Raw genomic sequence first — 17393 nt, forward strand, 5'->3', positions numbered from 1 at the left:
ACCCAGATATGCAGACCATGGAATATGGAACATATGAATTAACTCTACTTGGATTGGTGTTGAAGATGCATCATGGCCCACAACATTCAGGAATGGGAGTCTGTGTAGGATCGATGGCACACTTCTCTTAATGTGCTCTGCAGGCTTAATGCACTGCTTCAGACTTTTGCTTATTATGTAGGGGGTGGGATTTGTTGATGACAAAAAAAAAATGTTGATGGAAAAACGCATGCATGCGATCAAAATGTTCCTAATATTTGGAATTTGTTCATTCTATAAGATTTTGTATTATGAGTAATTGTGACCCATTTTTGCAAAAACCTTTGCAACACGTCCCATTTCACCCTGATTTATCCAATAGACACGTAATATTAAAGCAACAGTATTATTTATTTCTTCTTTCCTTAATTGGGCTTACTGAATTCCCTTTTCTCAGTGTGTCCATGTTCATCACACTTATTCTTCCTCTTTCTTGCTCAAATGTTTCTTGGTTTGTTGTTTTAGTTTAGTTTGTGTTTGATTTTCTTTGTTTTGATACTACGGGTTCTGTTCAGCTAAGAGGCAACATCCTGGTGACAGCTTGCAGTATGAGCAGGGTGGGGTTTGGTTGGCACTAGACTGCAGCTCTCTGCAGTCACACACTGGGGTTGGCCTGTTTTTCACTGACAGCATGATATGGGCCTTAACATGAAGGAAGGGTCAAACAGGAGTGCTAATTTGGCATCAGATTTGTTAGATTATACAAACCTTCCTCACATTGCTCTGCAGAACAAAACTGGCCTAGAAACAGCACTCCTGTATTTTTTGGCATATAACAAAATAAGCTCTTGGAACGTTAGTGATTTGCATTCTGCAATAGGGATGTGTGTGGATGAAACCATCACTAAGGAAAGAACCGTATCAAATATAACCATTTTTTGGGTTGGAGAGCTGATGTTTTTGAAATCTATTCTGAAGAGAGAACAATGAGATTAATGACAGCTATTGGTGTCATAAATGACATCAATAAACCATGATGAGGTCAATTTGAGCTTTAGTCCATCTGTGAAAGAAATCAATAGCTATTCCTATGCACAAGATAATGTTTTCACAGAGGATTCTACACAAACATTTGCTGTATAGAACTGAAACCAGTTGTGTTCAGACTGGTGCAGTATTTTCCAAGCAATAATCAGGAGTCAGGGAAATTACTCAGAAGAATGAAGTGGGGAATATCAGTTTAAAAAAAAGGCCAAGGTCACTGTTTAAATCATTTTTTTCCCTGCAGACTATGCATCATCATACTCCTACGGGCACTGAAAGGATTATAGTTCATTGTATACACAAGAACCGCCCTCCTGCTTGTAGGCTACCTTTAATGTCTAGGCTACAAACAACTTCTAGCAAGCAAGTAAGCAAGCAAGAGAGAGATGGATTCAGATTTTTTTTGCACATCACTGATATAACAGTGCCATAAACCCCTGAATATACTACTGCATGCATTTTAAAGACCAGCCAACAGACCTGAAAAGCAACAGTAACAAACTAATTTATAGGCTACAATATACTACATTATAATATACTGTATTAAATATAGCCCAGAGAAACATGCAGTAAAAGTCGGCAAAGCAAACCACAGACTTTGTCATTTAGCAGCATCATCATAAGTACAGTTAGGCATAAAGACAGTAACAACCTTAGATGGCACGATACCAATTTTTCTGTACGGATCTGATGATATTTCATTAGAAACCACTGTGGAGCCGTGTTTCAGTTGTTGGGTGAAACTAGTATTTCTAATGATATGCATGGATAACAGATTAATATAAATAAAATTAGAAAAAACAAAAACTTTGATTATAAGACTATTTAAATGTTTTAAAGTAATATTTATTAATATTAGTAATATCTATTGCCTTGGTCATCACCTGCTTGGTTACATACACACATGTATTCACTCAGATGAGTGCATCAGTGTATTGCAGAGTGCATTCAGCTCAGTATGAGTGCACTCACTCACAGACTATTGAAATTTACATTATGGTTTGTCTGCATTCTTTTTCCCTCGCAACTCTACCTGCTACACACCTGACATACACAAGGTGCTGAGTAAACAGAGAAGGGCTACATTACTATAAGTCTCTCTTCACTTGACCTCTGCTTAAAACCAATAGAAATGTGATCTGAAAATTACAAGATGGTTATTCTTTATAGCAAAAAAAAAAAAACTATAAATGGAGAGAAATTAGCTTATTTTTAAAACTCAGCAGTCTAACAGTAACTTGAATTTGTTTCATGCAGTTTGAGCAGACTAATGAGTTCATTCATTAATATTTTTGTTAGTTTTCTGCTGCTTTCTCCTTTTTCCTGTCCCAGAACTTTACTTCACAACCAAATGGGAACCAATGTCAATTGTTTTTTAAAAAGAATAGATTAATAAATAAATCACTATTGGTCGCACATCTGTAGTGGTGAAAAGTGCTAAGATGCTATTTTGTCTTGTTTAAATGCTCTCACCAGAAGGCAGATAACCTGTTCCCCCACACTGGGTTATCAAAGCTACATGATAGCAATGCAAGTGTGTGGATATTTGCATTTGAACATAATTTTAATTGTCAGTGTGAAGAAAACTACAGTTACATGCAAAGCACTGCTGTGCTATATTTTCAGGCAGGGTTTGTGACAGTATTGGCTTGGTTTCATTAATTTTTCTCCTGCTATATGACCCAGCATTTTTGACTGATATTGACCCGATTCTGAAATGTGGCATTGGATTGGTGCCATCTGTAGTAACAACAATATGCAACCACAAGACCAAACAAGCTACTACAATAAACAATCAAAATGCCAGATGAGACAATAAAATGCTGAAGGATCATGGATATGCAGCTGGCTCCTAGCTTCTGTCATAAACATTAATGCTAGCACTAATGTTAGTAGACTCTGCTCTTGCTGCTCCCAGCAGAAAGTTTCATGCTTAGAGTTGTTTACTTCCTATTTTCAAAATGTCTAAATTGTTTTGTTCAATTCATTTGCTTGCTAACAAACGTCATAAGATAAATCCAACATTGCCCATCACAATTAAGCACCAGAAATGTTGCTCGTACAATGACCTATACCCAGTGATGTTAACAACAATTGTCAGCCTTCAAATGCCTTTGGTCCATAGTGCTGTGACACAGTGGATGCAGCCAAAATGCATCTCATTCTTAAGCATATTATTTAATAAAAACAGAATCCAAAGGCATTATCTGCTATTGTCACATTTTTTATTTTTCAAAACAGAACATTAAAAAAATGATCAAAATTACATTAAAAAACATTGTGTGATAACGGCTTCCAGCACAAATGCCTCCAGCCATAACGATACCATCTGGATGAGCATATCCCAACTTGGTGCCTCAGCTAACCTTACTGTTTTATATGAAAACAAAGGTTTGATTCCATGGTCAGAGAGAATATACAACTGTGTCTAGCTACTGATGCAAATAAAATATTTCTAAACAGTGTTGGAATAATTGTCACCTCAACATCTTTTTTTTTTAATTAGACATATCTAGTTATGAAACCGATAAGTTGGTTCTAGAGGTATGACTTGTGCAGTGCTGGAGTCATCAGTATTATTAGGAAGATAAGAGTAGCATGCTGTCATCATGCAGTATTCACTGAAACAGGAGATAAAGTCAAGTGAACTAAGAGCCCATTATAAATCATAAATAGTACTGTATACGAGAAATTAAGACAAAATCATTTTGAGGATATTTAATCCTTGAAACATGGAACTTGAAAGTGCACATACATCTATATTACCATCTTCAGTTTAAAGGGGGTTTATAATTTTTCTTAAGTCAGTTGTAAGAGTAATGTACACAGACATTACATTGTGCATGCAATACAAAAAATGAAAATCGCAAATGTTCAAAGTATGTATTAATGTACTGACATGAAGGCTGTGTACAGAGGAGAACCACCAGGTACTTTTTCCTGAGTCCTGGAAAATGGGGACTTCCTTTTAATTTGATTAATGAAAGGAAATCGAGAAAATAGCTATTCTAGTTTTTTCAACAAATATTAACATAAGTGGTCAAATCTTTTTATCTATTACTACTCAATCTGCCTCCATATTATTTGTCCAAAGTGGTATAATCCCACTGGATTTGAGACATAGAGGAAAATTTCCCACATTTCCAACATGCATGTATATGGTATGGTCAGGCATGTTGAGTCTAGTCAATAAAAAGATAACTGAAATGATGAAGGTAAGTATGCATGCAGTTGGTCATTGTGGTTACTTTAAAATTTTGTTCTGTTACAGATTTCTGAATGCCTATTAAAAATGTATCTAATATAATACAAAGGATTACTATATCAAAGTAACAAAATGATTGCGTTTTAACCAAATTTTTAGCCCATTAACTACCAAAACATTTTTGAACATTGGTACACTGCGAGCCAGTATGACCACCAACAAGCTCCCACAGGTCTTGTATTTTCACTGTGCATGCTCATGAACAACTCAGTAAATGTGTATATGTCATCCATATAAACATGTCCCTTCCTCAGCAGTTGAGCATTGCTGAGAAGGCCCTCGATTGCAGAATGCCCAATCTTATCAAACTGGACACTCCACCAGAATAAACATTCCAGTTATGTATTAAATGTTTTGGAATAGTTGAGGAAGTTGCTTCTACTAAACTTGTTACTATGTTGAAATATTCTTTGTTGGCAGTGGCTGGCAAATTTATGGGAGAGAGCAAGTAGGGAGGCACAGTGAGGACTCCCATGATTCCTTGTGCCTCCCTTCTGTGACAAACTGCTGATGGGAAGGGATGTATGCACAGGTGTATAGAGAGGAAACAGAACCAAACCACTACTGATAGACAGAAACTGTGACAGGCTAGGGTCACAAACTGAAGGAAGCGAGCAAGTAAGCGAAAGTACCAAAAAGCTAATCCAAAAAAACTTGAGACAAGAAACAAACCAGTCAAGAAACAGGAGAGCTTTACTACAAGGTTCAGTATGCAGGCACAAGGCAAACAATGCTTTACAACAAAGCAAAGGAAAAGCATATTTATATAGGGAATTAATCAGTGAGGGAACAGGTGAATATGATTAATACTCAGGCAAGACTGATCAGGGAAGCATTGTCAGCAGTGGTGCTGTTGTGTGGTGTGTTTTGGGCCTCCCTTTGTAAGTGCAATAATGCATGAATGTATCAAAAAAGTATTGACAGGTACATCTCTTTCTCAAATGATGTATTATTTTCTGCAAAGTCATGTGCAACAAAGTTAACACACTATTCAAAATGCAATAAACTACCAGGAAAATTAACACAACTATGCAAAGCACTGGAGTAAGCATGGGCTAGTAAATGTGTCATTTTTCTGACACTTTTGTGTAGATCGAAGCCAATAACTTGAAGCTATGCTGAGAGTAAAAGGGCTGCAAAGTATTCTTATTGTTTTGTACTCTGCACATAATTCCTTTTTAAGGTGAAAATATTAACAATACCACTAGAAAGTCTCATTAGCTTGAACATTGAATAAAATCAATTATTCAATGCATGAAAACTTTGAGCACCATGCATATAGATGAAGAACATATAGGGTCACATCATTTAGGCTGCAGACATTGCCTCAGGCAAATGGAACAGATTTCTATGACATATCCATTTGAAATAAACACACAAATCCCTCTTAAGGCTAGTAGCAACCTGGTGGTATTATGTCTGATAGTCATCCCAAAACAAGAAGAATTAAACCTAATGTGGCAGAGCTGAGACAATCGGGGAAATTGGCTCTGTTACTTTTTGGGGGATGTAATTGGATTGTGCTCTTATTTGTTTGTGTCCCTGTGTGCCTAAAAGTACAAACAGGAAAACAAAGTAGCCCAAGATGGGAAATGAATCACACATCACATCACTATTTGTGTCCAGTCTGGGACTAAGTGTGGTTTTGTATACAGGCATTATTCATTCTCAAATATGAAAATTGAAAGACATCTAAATGGCCAGAAAGTGATGAATTTCTCTATCAAATCTAAAATGGTCTGACAAATTATTCAATTGTACATTTGGTAAACTCTATCAATATGAATTGGATTCAGAAGTACAATGAGCAGAGCAAGTTGTACATTATACAATTTAAAGATGGGTCAAAAGCATCAAGGATAATGAGAAATTACTTTACATTCTGTATATGTGTGTATAACATTTATACTGGCTGCTACTGAATGGGAAGCCTGCAACCCCCTTACTCATAGCTAGACTGTAAAACAGATAACATTTAAAATGTCAAGAAGAAGCAGCTTTCTGATGCTTCTATAATATGCCATTTCTCAGTTTATCATAAACTTCTATAATAACTCATTTCTCAGTCTATCCTTAACTACTCCAACAAAGCCATGTTAGGCTGCCTCCACTTTCCCTTTTCTGTTTGCTTCTTTGCAGAACTTCACAGTCAGGGGCAATAGGTCCATAAAGCCACATTTAATTCTTTAACCATATGCTTATAGATTATTATCATTTTAATAAATATTAAATCCTGTTTGCAGGATGGGAGATATAACTTTAAAAATGCAAGGTCTTGTATTGTTCTGTGATGTAAAATGAGGTTAAATAGTGCGGTGTTAATTATTTACATTATTTACACACTCTTATACAAAATTACTATTATTTATTTGTAATTAGTTATGTAAATGTTTATGTGCCAAAATCACAGAAGAGTACAGACCATTCTTCGATATAGAAGGCTAGATGTTCTGAATAATAAGCAGCAAGATAGCTACTTTGTATGGAATGGCAGATTGCTGACAGTTGGGTGTCTGTTGTGGGCAACAGAGAGAGGTTACATAATGGGTTTCTTTGTTGTTGTTCTTAAAACTGCTGATTCTACTAGTGGAAAGTGAAAACATGTGAGCCCTGAGTAGCCCTGAGTGAGCCCTTATCTTCTCAATAATAATAAACCATCTGAAAATAAAATATTTTACATTTAGCTACATGGACTGCCATTAACCAGTTGAGAGATGATATTCTGCCCAGTTCACATTAGTCACCATGTTCTGTTGAACCATAACAACTAACCATAACATAATAAGAACCATAACAAAGCCAAGCTCTGTAAATTGATGTTGCTCTACTCTACAGTTATTGCCATTCATGTGAAGATGAAAAAACTTGTGAAAGGCCATGAAAAATTGTATTTGTATTGTTTCTGTTGAGGAAGGGGCTGTAGTAGAGGTAGTAGTAATTTATTTACCAGGGTAATAATAAATAGTAATAATACAAGTAAAACAAAACCAAAACAAGCAAACAGAAGCATTGTTAATGCATCAGAGATCTGTTTCTTCTTGAAAACAAACAAAATGTAGTAAACAGAATTGCATATTCTTTTCAGTCCCTATATGATTGTCGTCATCATCATTACTAAGAGAGAAACTCTAAGACATGAAATGTCCTTATTGTGATGTATTTCTTTTTTTTTTTTATAGAGAATGTGCCTTTCTACGAGCTATTTGGTGGAGGGTGTCTCACCACCCTGAAACAGCCAAACATTAGCCTTCAGTGCAATGTGGCGCTGTCCATGGTGTTAAAGACAAAACCACTGTTGTGGACAGCTGAGACAGGATGGCTCAGAGGGCAGGCGAAAGAATGAAACTCGGCTGGCAGCACATTTTCACTGCACGTGTTCCTACTCACCCATCTGTCACAATAAAAACATGATCTGAGACTCATGAGTGTATGTGCCTTTAATTCATGTTGAGATTTTTTTCACTATCTTTCTGTATTTTCCCTTTGCCTCATTTCCAATATACAACTGCCTAGAGGATTGAGGAAACTGCATGCCAAGTGGACTTCCTCAGTGCCAGCCAGGGAGCTATGCCAAACTTGGATATGGCTGCCCACACTGCATGCACTACTGATGCCCTCACTGTGGCTCTGCTGTTGACCCCCACCCCCCTACTATTGCTTTTTGATTTTGTGAATAAAAATACTTGACACTTAATTTTTGTGTTTGTCTGTGTGTGTATGTTGATCATGATTAATGTTGTTCAATGACTTAAGGTACTCTCACAGCGGTGCAGAATGCAAGAGTTTGGCCAATGACCAACTGCCATGACAAAGATGAAAACAGATAAATAGATAGGCTCTATCCTTGTTCACTTTTTTCCTGTTTCCACTACCCAGACCTGTGGACAATTAGACAATAAGAATCAACTTATTCTGCAAGTTCTAGAAACCACAACTACCATGTAGCCTGAAACAGATCAGCGATTACCACTCAATATGCAGCTGTAACCCCACCCTTAAAATCAAGAAAACTCATCTCAGACCTCCCAGTCCACTATGTCTCAATATTATCATCTAAAATGAGTAGGTAAGGATCCATTGACCTTTTCTGAAAGGTGAGAGCCAAATGGTCTACTTCTCCCTGCCATGAACGCATGACAACAAATATGATGACCTGAAAGTTAATATCTTAGTTTGTGTGGGACTAGGTTTTGCTGCTTCCTCCACTGAATATCTCTTTGGGTAGTAAAAGAGATATCACTGGGCCAAACAGATGACCCACCTACTTCGCCTCACAAAGAGGTGGCTGCAACCTGATGCTCTAGATGCAGAACAGATTGTGGAGTAGGTGGCAATGGACAAGTTCAAGGACATGGGCACACACAATTGCTTGAGTTAAGAAATGCTGTTCGCCAAAAAGGCTCAAGGATCCTGAAGGAGACTGTCAAATTTACAGAGTTCACTGACAGTGATTTTAGGGTGCTCAGCCCTGAAAGGAGAGACAGCATCTGTGACGATGCTATGCCTACAGAGCTATGACCACAGCATCCCATCCAAGGTCTGGCAGGCTGCAATGTTAACAGAGGCTCCGGTGATGGTCAGAACTGGTTCTTGGGCATGAACGACTAATGAGACCAGATTCTCATGGACTCTGGGAGCACCATCACGTTGGCTTGACCCTTATGGCCATTCCCCACTGAAGAAACTGTACCCATTTCTTGCAGGGATATGTGCCTGTTCCCTACAGCCCATGTGTTTCATTTGGAAATGAAAAGAGGCCACTCACCATTGGCTTTGCCCCTGTCCTTCCTGTACCAGCTAGTTGGATGCAAGTATCCAGGTTTTCACCTGGAACTGACAGATTTCCTAGGACAAGAGTAGGGCAGCTCAGCACTGCCTCATGAAACCTGAGTCTGCATTTCATTTCCAGAAGCGGTATGAGAGCAATGATACTGGTTAAAATGTAGAAATACTATTTCTCATCCCTTTACCAACAGGCCAGGAATAAAGGGACTTTTGTCAGGGAACAACAGTGCTTAGGAGAACATGCAAGCGGTAGATGGAACACCTCAGTTTCCCAGTCTCCTGTCTTTAGAGTAGAGTTCAGTACTACATAAACCCAACATGTGGATGAGACGTGTGAGGCATTGGTAGTTCCCATACTTCACAGTAGTAGGGTAGACACAGTCATGTATCTTGTACACCACCTTCCCTTGGAGAGTGACTTGGCAGCTGAGTACACATCCACCCACACAGCACCTCCCCCATTCTCCCAGTCATAACTATCCCTTTTCAGCATATGTGTATGGACATAGTACATATATGAGCATATAGCATAGTACATAGTACATATATGAGCATATAACACTTTGCTTGTCTAACTGGCCATGGAGGCAACATTGCAGTTATTTATGACACATTACGCATAAACCAGAAAGATGGTTATGATATAAAATCCTTTGAAATTATGTTTGTTAACATAAACAATGTAGCCAGAGAAAAGAAACCTACTCAGCCTTTTTTATTTTACTAATTGGTATCTATAGGCCACCAGCATTTTCAGGATTTATTAATGAGTTTGCATTTCCTCTCTAGTTACTTTGGAAGAAAGAGCTATTATTATTGGTGATTTCAACATTCACTTTCATAGTGCTCAAGCCTTTAGTTTTATACTAGAATCAATTGGTTTCATTCAACATATAGGATAACCCACACACACTGGTGGACAGAAATTTGGTTTGGTAACCAATGATCTGTGTCATCTGCTGCTCACAGACAGGAACTTGTTTAAAATTTATTTGACCCTTTTTTTCTCATCATCTGCTTTATTTGTGGCGCAGATAGCTTATTGCTATCAAAAACACCAACGGAAATACTTTATATGTCTTGGGTCTGCCCTGTTCCTCCTTTTCTACATTGTTATTGATTTGTAGTTATGTAACTGGTTAATGCTGCAAAATCCTGTCAGAGCTTGGTAACTAACATAAATTCTGTTTTCCTGTTGGCTACAATACAGGACAGAAACTCTAGGTATAGTGTCTGCCATAGTGTCTGCAATGAACAGTTAAAAGTACAGACAGAGGGATCTTTTTGAAATACCAGCACACACTAGGCAGCTTGACACAAGTCCATTTGTCTTTATACCGCAAAGCTAATGAAGGCTGGTGCTAAGATTAGCATGTTATACAGATGGCTCTATAAATCCAGCACTTCCTAAGAACACTGAGAAATGCCCTACAGTTTCTTGTTCTTAAAGATTCTGGATGGAAAGCATATTTGGTTCTATCCATTCAAATAGTAGCACATTGATCAAAGTAAGGTAATAACAGTGCAAACATATTTGGCTAAATTTTTTTTTTTTTCCATAATACTCTGTTTTCCTGACTGAGTATTGCCACAAATTGCAGTATTACAAAGAAGAGTAAAGGGTGACCTTCAAAAAGAGTTGCTGTTAGAATGCAATATACATTTACATTTTTCACCATTTGCAGTTGTCAAGGACTGAGTAGACTGCCAACAATCTCTGAGTAGATTCTTGTGCATGAAATATAAAAATTAAAGTAGCACAGTAGTCATGTGAACATCATTGTAGATTAGATTAAGTGCTCTGAAACCAGAAATCAATACATGCATTTATACCATCTGAGGAGGGCTGACTTGACACAAATGGAACTGAATTGTGATCCACTCTGTTATATGGTTGGCTATGAATGGAAAGTTTTGTGTTGTGACTGATTTTAAGACATGACAAAAATAGCAGATGCTATTTCCATGAATGTCATGTGGGATAATAGGATTTCACAATGCTGTAATGATGCAAAGTCCAATTTATAATTTGCAAATCATTTAATGTTTCCCTCTGTATGCACAGTAATACTGTTGTCTTTGCAGAATTGTGAGTAAATCAGTGGTCCTCTCAGTGTTCATGAAAGAATGTGCTGCAGTAGTCCATTTTAGGCATTGCTATGTGTCGGCAGGGGCTGGGCACCGCAGCATGCTGCAGTGCTCAGAGCTTTCAGCATGCTCACTCCATCCCTCCCCTCCCCTTGCCTCTTACCACACACACACATTTATACCTGCCTCTCTTTTATGTGCTTCTACATGCACTTGGTTTTCTACTGCCCTACATTGCAATCTGTCTTTTAACATCCTCCCCAAATGTGCTTTCTTACATATTGTTGTTCCTCATTTCTTGTTAAGTAAACAGATGCAAGCAAACACACACACACACACACACACACACACACACACACACACACAGAGGAGATAAGTGATGAGATGCCTTGGTCTGGTACCTCATACAGCACACCTGCACCACTGAGAACTGCATGACTTAACATTAATCAGAATCTCAAACATTTCAAAGAATATAACTCAAAGAAGTAAGAGTGTTCTCACCAAAACTATTACTACCATTTCCTAATAATAGTTATAAAATCAATTTACCCGATTATCAGTTATCTAGCATAGGTGATTAAAGGGCTTCTCTTCCTATGTTTTCCTTAAAGGATATGCTTGTGGGTCCAGATAGCCATTCTTCACTATACTAACCATTGCTTTCATATTAGTTTCAGTATAGCTACAGAATAAGCTTGAGCAGAATATATGCATTAAGATTAATAACTAAAACAATACACTTGGATGTTAACTATATAATGTAAACAGAAATGACTGACCTTTACTCATATCCACTTTACTATTGCTATACTACATGTTTTTCCTAGAGGGCACTGAACTTGAAGGTTGGTAAAGTTCAAAGATTAATTTTGAGGAGCTGGGGGACTAGATTGTGCATTCAAACAATGTTATATGAACCACACCCAATTGTTTAGATTGTTAAATGTCAGTATATCTGTATTTTTTCCTCACCGTTCTTTTCATGTATTCTGTAAGACTTTGCAAAAAGAAAAAAGTTGGCTCTTTCCTACATTCGTGTTCATATTAGTTGTACATATTAGTTGACAGCACACTTACATCATAAACCCAAACAGCAATATATGTTTGTGTGTGGGTGGGTGTGTGTATATATATATATATATATATATATATATATATATATATATATATATATATATATATATATATATATAAACAGCAACCTGCATATTAATTCTTATTACAATGTACACATTTCAATTGCTGCACTCTTTCAAGACTTTGTATTATTTAAATCACTACCATGGGCCACTTTTGCATAATGATGCAGCATTTACAATCTAATCTTACCTAACTGTACTGTCCCAGCAAGAACCCAGTGTAATGCAATTACTTTACCTACCAGCGCAGATCAGCAAGACATAATTCTATGCCTCTTAATTAAGACTTGTAGCTCTTGATGAATTCAGATCAGATGAGAAAATGTAATATTTCTTTCTTTATATGCTATATATTTTTTAAAAAATCATGCTACTTACCACATGGGACTTTTCACCCAAAGGAAAACTTCAAACCAATCTTCAAACCAAAAGCCTCAGAGAAAAAATAATCCTAAAAATGTTCTCTCAAACATAAATGCCTAAACTCTTTGACTACTGAAGAATTCTCATCAATACCTTTTCTGTAATTATATAGCTTCTTTCTCTGACATGTACACTACACACAGCAAAAGGACAGACACTGAGAGGTCTTTACATGGGAAGGGTGTGTGCACACGCTAGACATTTTTCTCTTCTCTCACTCATTTGCTCAGCTGCAGGTTTGGTGCTACACTAGCTTGTAGTGTCCTCTGATTGGCTGGGGTAATTTATGCCCGCTTCTTTAAATGGGAGGGGAAAGCCTCTGCTGCCTAACAAAGACCTCCTCCAACCTACAATCTAGCATACACACAGCCTTGCATGCACACACATCCTCATGCTAAAGCACATAAGTGCAAGCTTATCCACAAATGGAGGACTGCTGAGCTCTGCAGTATTAGGCGCAGTGTAGAATGGAAAGAAAAAAACTCTAAGAGCAAGACAGTATATCATGAACAGAAAGACAGAAAGTATAAGGAATTGTATAAAAGGCAGAAAACAGGACTGCTACAGATTTGCAGCAAGTCTAGCAAATTATATAGTTCGAGGTGGTTAAGAATTTTCCCTATAAAAACATAGGGAAAACATAGCGCATGAAGTGGTGTCAAATCCCTCTTGATATTTAACATTTCCCTGGTGCTTGATTAAGTGCTCGACACTTGATTTGTGCAGCCTTATTGTCCCAGAAGCGAGGTGGGGGTTGGGAGCAGTGATAGCAAGGCCAAAGATCCATTGAAAGGCTATGGCAGATGCATTGTGGGTAACCAATGCTTTAATGCTGAATAATTAAACCTCTACACCCCCACCCCCCAGCAGACATCTGAACTGAAAAAGACCAAACAATATGAAAGTAGTTTGCTTAAGGTTCGAAATCTCAAAGCACTGTTATCACTATTAATTTAGCCAAGTATATAATTTTTAGTTAAACAAATAGTGAAAACAAATCACTTTATTGAGATATATTATAGGATACAGAATTTTTGAGCTATCTCGTCTGTTCTATAATTCAAAGAAGTAAGAGTTTTCTCACCAAAACTATTACTATAATTTCCTAATAATAGTTATAAAATTAATGTTCCTGATTATCAGTTAGCTATTATAGGTGATTAAATGTTATTTATGTCTTCTCCTAAGTGTTCCTTAAAGGATATGCTTATGTGTCTAGATAGCCATTCTTCACTATACTAACCATTGCTTTCTTGTTAGTTTCAGTATAGCTACAGTATAAGGCAGAGCAGAATATATGCATTAAGATTAATAGCTAAAACAATACACTTGGATGTTAACTATATAATGTAAACAGAAATGACTGACCTTTACTCATATCCACTTTACTATTGCTACACTATATGTTTTCCCTAGAGGGCACTGTACTTGAAGGTTGGTAAAGTTTAAAGATGAATTTTGGGGGGCTGGGGGACTAGATTGTGCATTCAAACAATGTTATATGAACCACACTCAAAGCACTGTTATCACTATTAATTTAGTCAAGTACATAATTTTTAGTTAAACAAATAGTGAAAACAAATCACTTTATTGAGATATATTGTAGGATACTGAATTATTGAACTATATTGTGTAAAGGCCCGAGTGCCGCAGGGCAAGGAGCAGGATATACATACTCCTTCAACGTAGACAGACATTTATTGAGTGATGCATACAACAGTGGCACTCACACATAATGTAAACAGTGAACATGAACAATGTGACAATGAACAAAGGCAATACAAACAATGACTCACACCGATGCACACACTAACAGGGGTTTAAATACTTACAGATATAACAAAACTAAACCAGGTGCAGGTGTGTGCTAAACAACATAGGTGTGGTTACAAACAAGAGAAGTCACAGTCAACAAGAAACTCCCACTGCACGCAGCGAGTGTGATCAGGAAGGGGAGTGTTCCATGACAGTACCCCCTCCCAAGGGGCTGAACACACAGAGGGACACACACAGAGGGGCACATCTACCCTAGATCCAGACATGCTACTCCGGACTATGGAGCTCCTATTGCCAGCCACCCAAGGAGAGCCCCAGAGGCAGTCCACCTCCAGGGCTTTGGGCGGACCCACCCAGTACTCCTGGCCTTTCCATGGAAGACGGGGAACACAGGATATATCTTCGCTAGCCATGGACCTAGCCAGATCCACCAAACCACCTACACCGCGGTCCCTGTGGAGTCCCTCAGCTCTCCCAGGCTTGGTAGCACCCCCCCAAGAAATTCCAGGCAGCATTCCCTTTCTCCTCTGGTGTGGCCACAAACACCATTCATGGTTATCAGAACTCTCTAGAATTATTTACATTGCACTTTTCCTGTCTCTTTGGCCATCTGAAAAAAAAGAGCAAATTAAGCTGCCATCATTTTTACTGACTAAGTTACTGTCAGAGACTGCTTCAGATGGTCCAACCTTAGTGACAAGACCACTTGGAAGGAAGGCAGCAAGTTGACGAGTACTAGAAGCAAACAGGGATCACAAACAATCTACCTACTGAAGATGTTTAAGGTGTTATTTTTACACTTACCCTCTTTATCCTGTCAGTATAAATCACACAATATACAGTCTGCAAAAGATACTGAATACAGTAAAAAGCTTTATTCCAACTCCACTACCCAACTTTGCTGGTAAGCTACTCTGCACATCATTGCTTGCCTGGACTACCACTTCCACGAAGTAGTGACACAGGCGAAGGTGAGAGAGGAATGAAAAGCAGGGCAGGTGAGAGAGCATTCATAGTACGCTAAAGAGCTACCCAAACAAGCCAACTCTACCAACCCTGTTCATCACCAACACCCAGTCTTTTGTCAGCAAGACTGATGAGATGAGATGAGACTGAGGATTTCTTCACACAGGATGAATAGCTGTACCTTATTGTACTGTACATTATTCTCTGAAACCTGGTTGTATGCTAATGTCCCTGATGTGGCTATTGCTCAGTGATGGATTGTGCTCTGTCGTGTGTGTTCTCATCTCCCCTTCATGTGCCTGAAGTACTTGATGAAGTTCCTAGTGGGGCTGTGGTTTCTGGTTGAGAGTGTGCTGTGTGCAATTGGCTGCTGCTTCTCAGTGGTGTGTTGATTGGATGTAAATCCTGTTTGTTGCTTGTAAAGTGTCATTCTAAGAAAGGTACAAGTGTAACTTCATTCATTCATGAATACCTTAGATAATAATTTATGATGCGGCAAAATAAGCTGCATAAAAAGACATATTTGGTAGAAATCTTGTAATAATCAGTTGTAGTTGTATCACACTTTCTAACAGTCTCAGAGTTGCAGGTTTGCAAGGTAGTCAGTGATGTAGTTGTCAGTTAAGTCATCTATCAAAAATCAGAAGTACCACCCATAAGCCAAACTCCAATTAATGGAAAGTTTATTGTCTAATCATCAATAATGAACTAAACAATACATTAAAAGATAGAAGGAATAGAGAAGGAGTCAATAATGCTTTAAATGATTAAGTATAAGGATTTCTATATAACATTTAATCAGTAGCACATTAGGATTTATGGTGGATCTAGCAGTATTGTAAACCAAAAAATAAACAAATTTAAAAAATATATTTTAATTAATGAATTATACACTGCCTGGCCAAAAAAAAAGGTCACACACTCTAATATTTCATTGGACCGCCTTTAGCTTTGATTATGGTATGCATTCGCTGTGGCATCATTTCCACAAGCTTCTGCAGTGTCACAACATTTATTTCTGTCCAGAGTTGCATTAATCTTTCCCCAAGATCGTGTATTGATGATGGGAGATTTGGACCACTGCGCAAAGTCTTCTCCAGCACATCCCAAAGATTCTCAATGGGGTTCACGTCTGAACTCCACGGTGGCTAATGATGATGTTTCCCCACTGTCCTTCCACTTTTTAATAATGCGTTGGGCAGCTCTTAACCCAATTCTAGTAGTTTCAGCAATCTCCTTAGATGTTTTCTCTGCTTGATGCATGCCCATAATTTGACCCTTCTGAAACAGATTAACATCTTTTCCACGACCACAGGATGTATTTTTCGACATGGTTGTTTAACAAATGAGAAGCTACTCACTGCATCAGTTAGGGTTGAATAACTTGTTGCCAGCTCAAACATAATCATCCATGCAATAATTAACCAAAGGGAGGCTCTTATCTATTTGCTTAGTTAAATCCAGGTGCTGACCTTTTTTTGGCCAGGCAATGTATGCGTGTGTGTGTGTATGTATATGTATATATATATATATATGACTGATTTTTGTGCAACATGGGGAATTACCTATCCTAACTCTTGGATATGTATAGACAAGTCTGACATCAAAGTGCAAAATATATAGGAGTCATTGACTCTTAGTTGTTGTCAGGTGTAATCAAGCCCAGAACAGCTGCTCGTTTGTGTGTTGAGGGGTTGTTTGTACTGTCCATATTAAAACCGAATAAACCTTACATGATACACAAACTATCTAAGATCAGTTTCTTGGAGACAGGAATGCCTTTGCTGTGGTCCAAAGCTGGACTGTTGGTCACCCTTTATGGCATGCAACTCGTCAGATGATGTTTAGAAGTAAGGTACTGTCATCTCGGTATATCTATGATTCGCTGAATTAACTTTTGCCAACTTGATCAATTCAACAGGGAA

At 37.9% G+C, this 17393-nt stretch overlaps 1 protein-coding gene across 4 annotated transcripts in view; it reads right to left on the bottom strand.

Annotated features, from left to right (window-relative positions):
• Positions 1 to 12959, bottom strand: part of syt2a (synaptotagmin IIa) — a 67848-nt gene extending 54889 nt beyond the window's left edge. For 3 of the 4 annotated variants that reach the window (XM_035522452.2, XM_081706749.1, XM_035522451.2), the window contains exon 1: positions 12682 to 12959. The gene's annotated coding sequence lies outside the window, so the exon portion shown is untranslated. The remainder of the gene's footprint in view (positions 1 to 12681) is intronic. The other variant, XM_035522450.2, reaches the window with a different exon arrangement.
• Positions 12960 to 17393: the final 4434 nt, after the last annotated feature.

Source organism: Electrophorus electricus, chromosome 24 (genome assembly GCF_041902795.1).
Source record: "Electrophorus electricus isolate QZ-2024a chromosome 24, ASM4190279v1, whole genome shotgun sequence".
NCBI classification, from domain to species: domain Eukaryota; kingdom Metazoa; phylum Chordata; class Actinopteri; order Gymnotiformes; family Gymnotidae; genus Electrophorus; species Electrophorus electricus.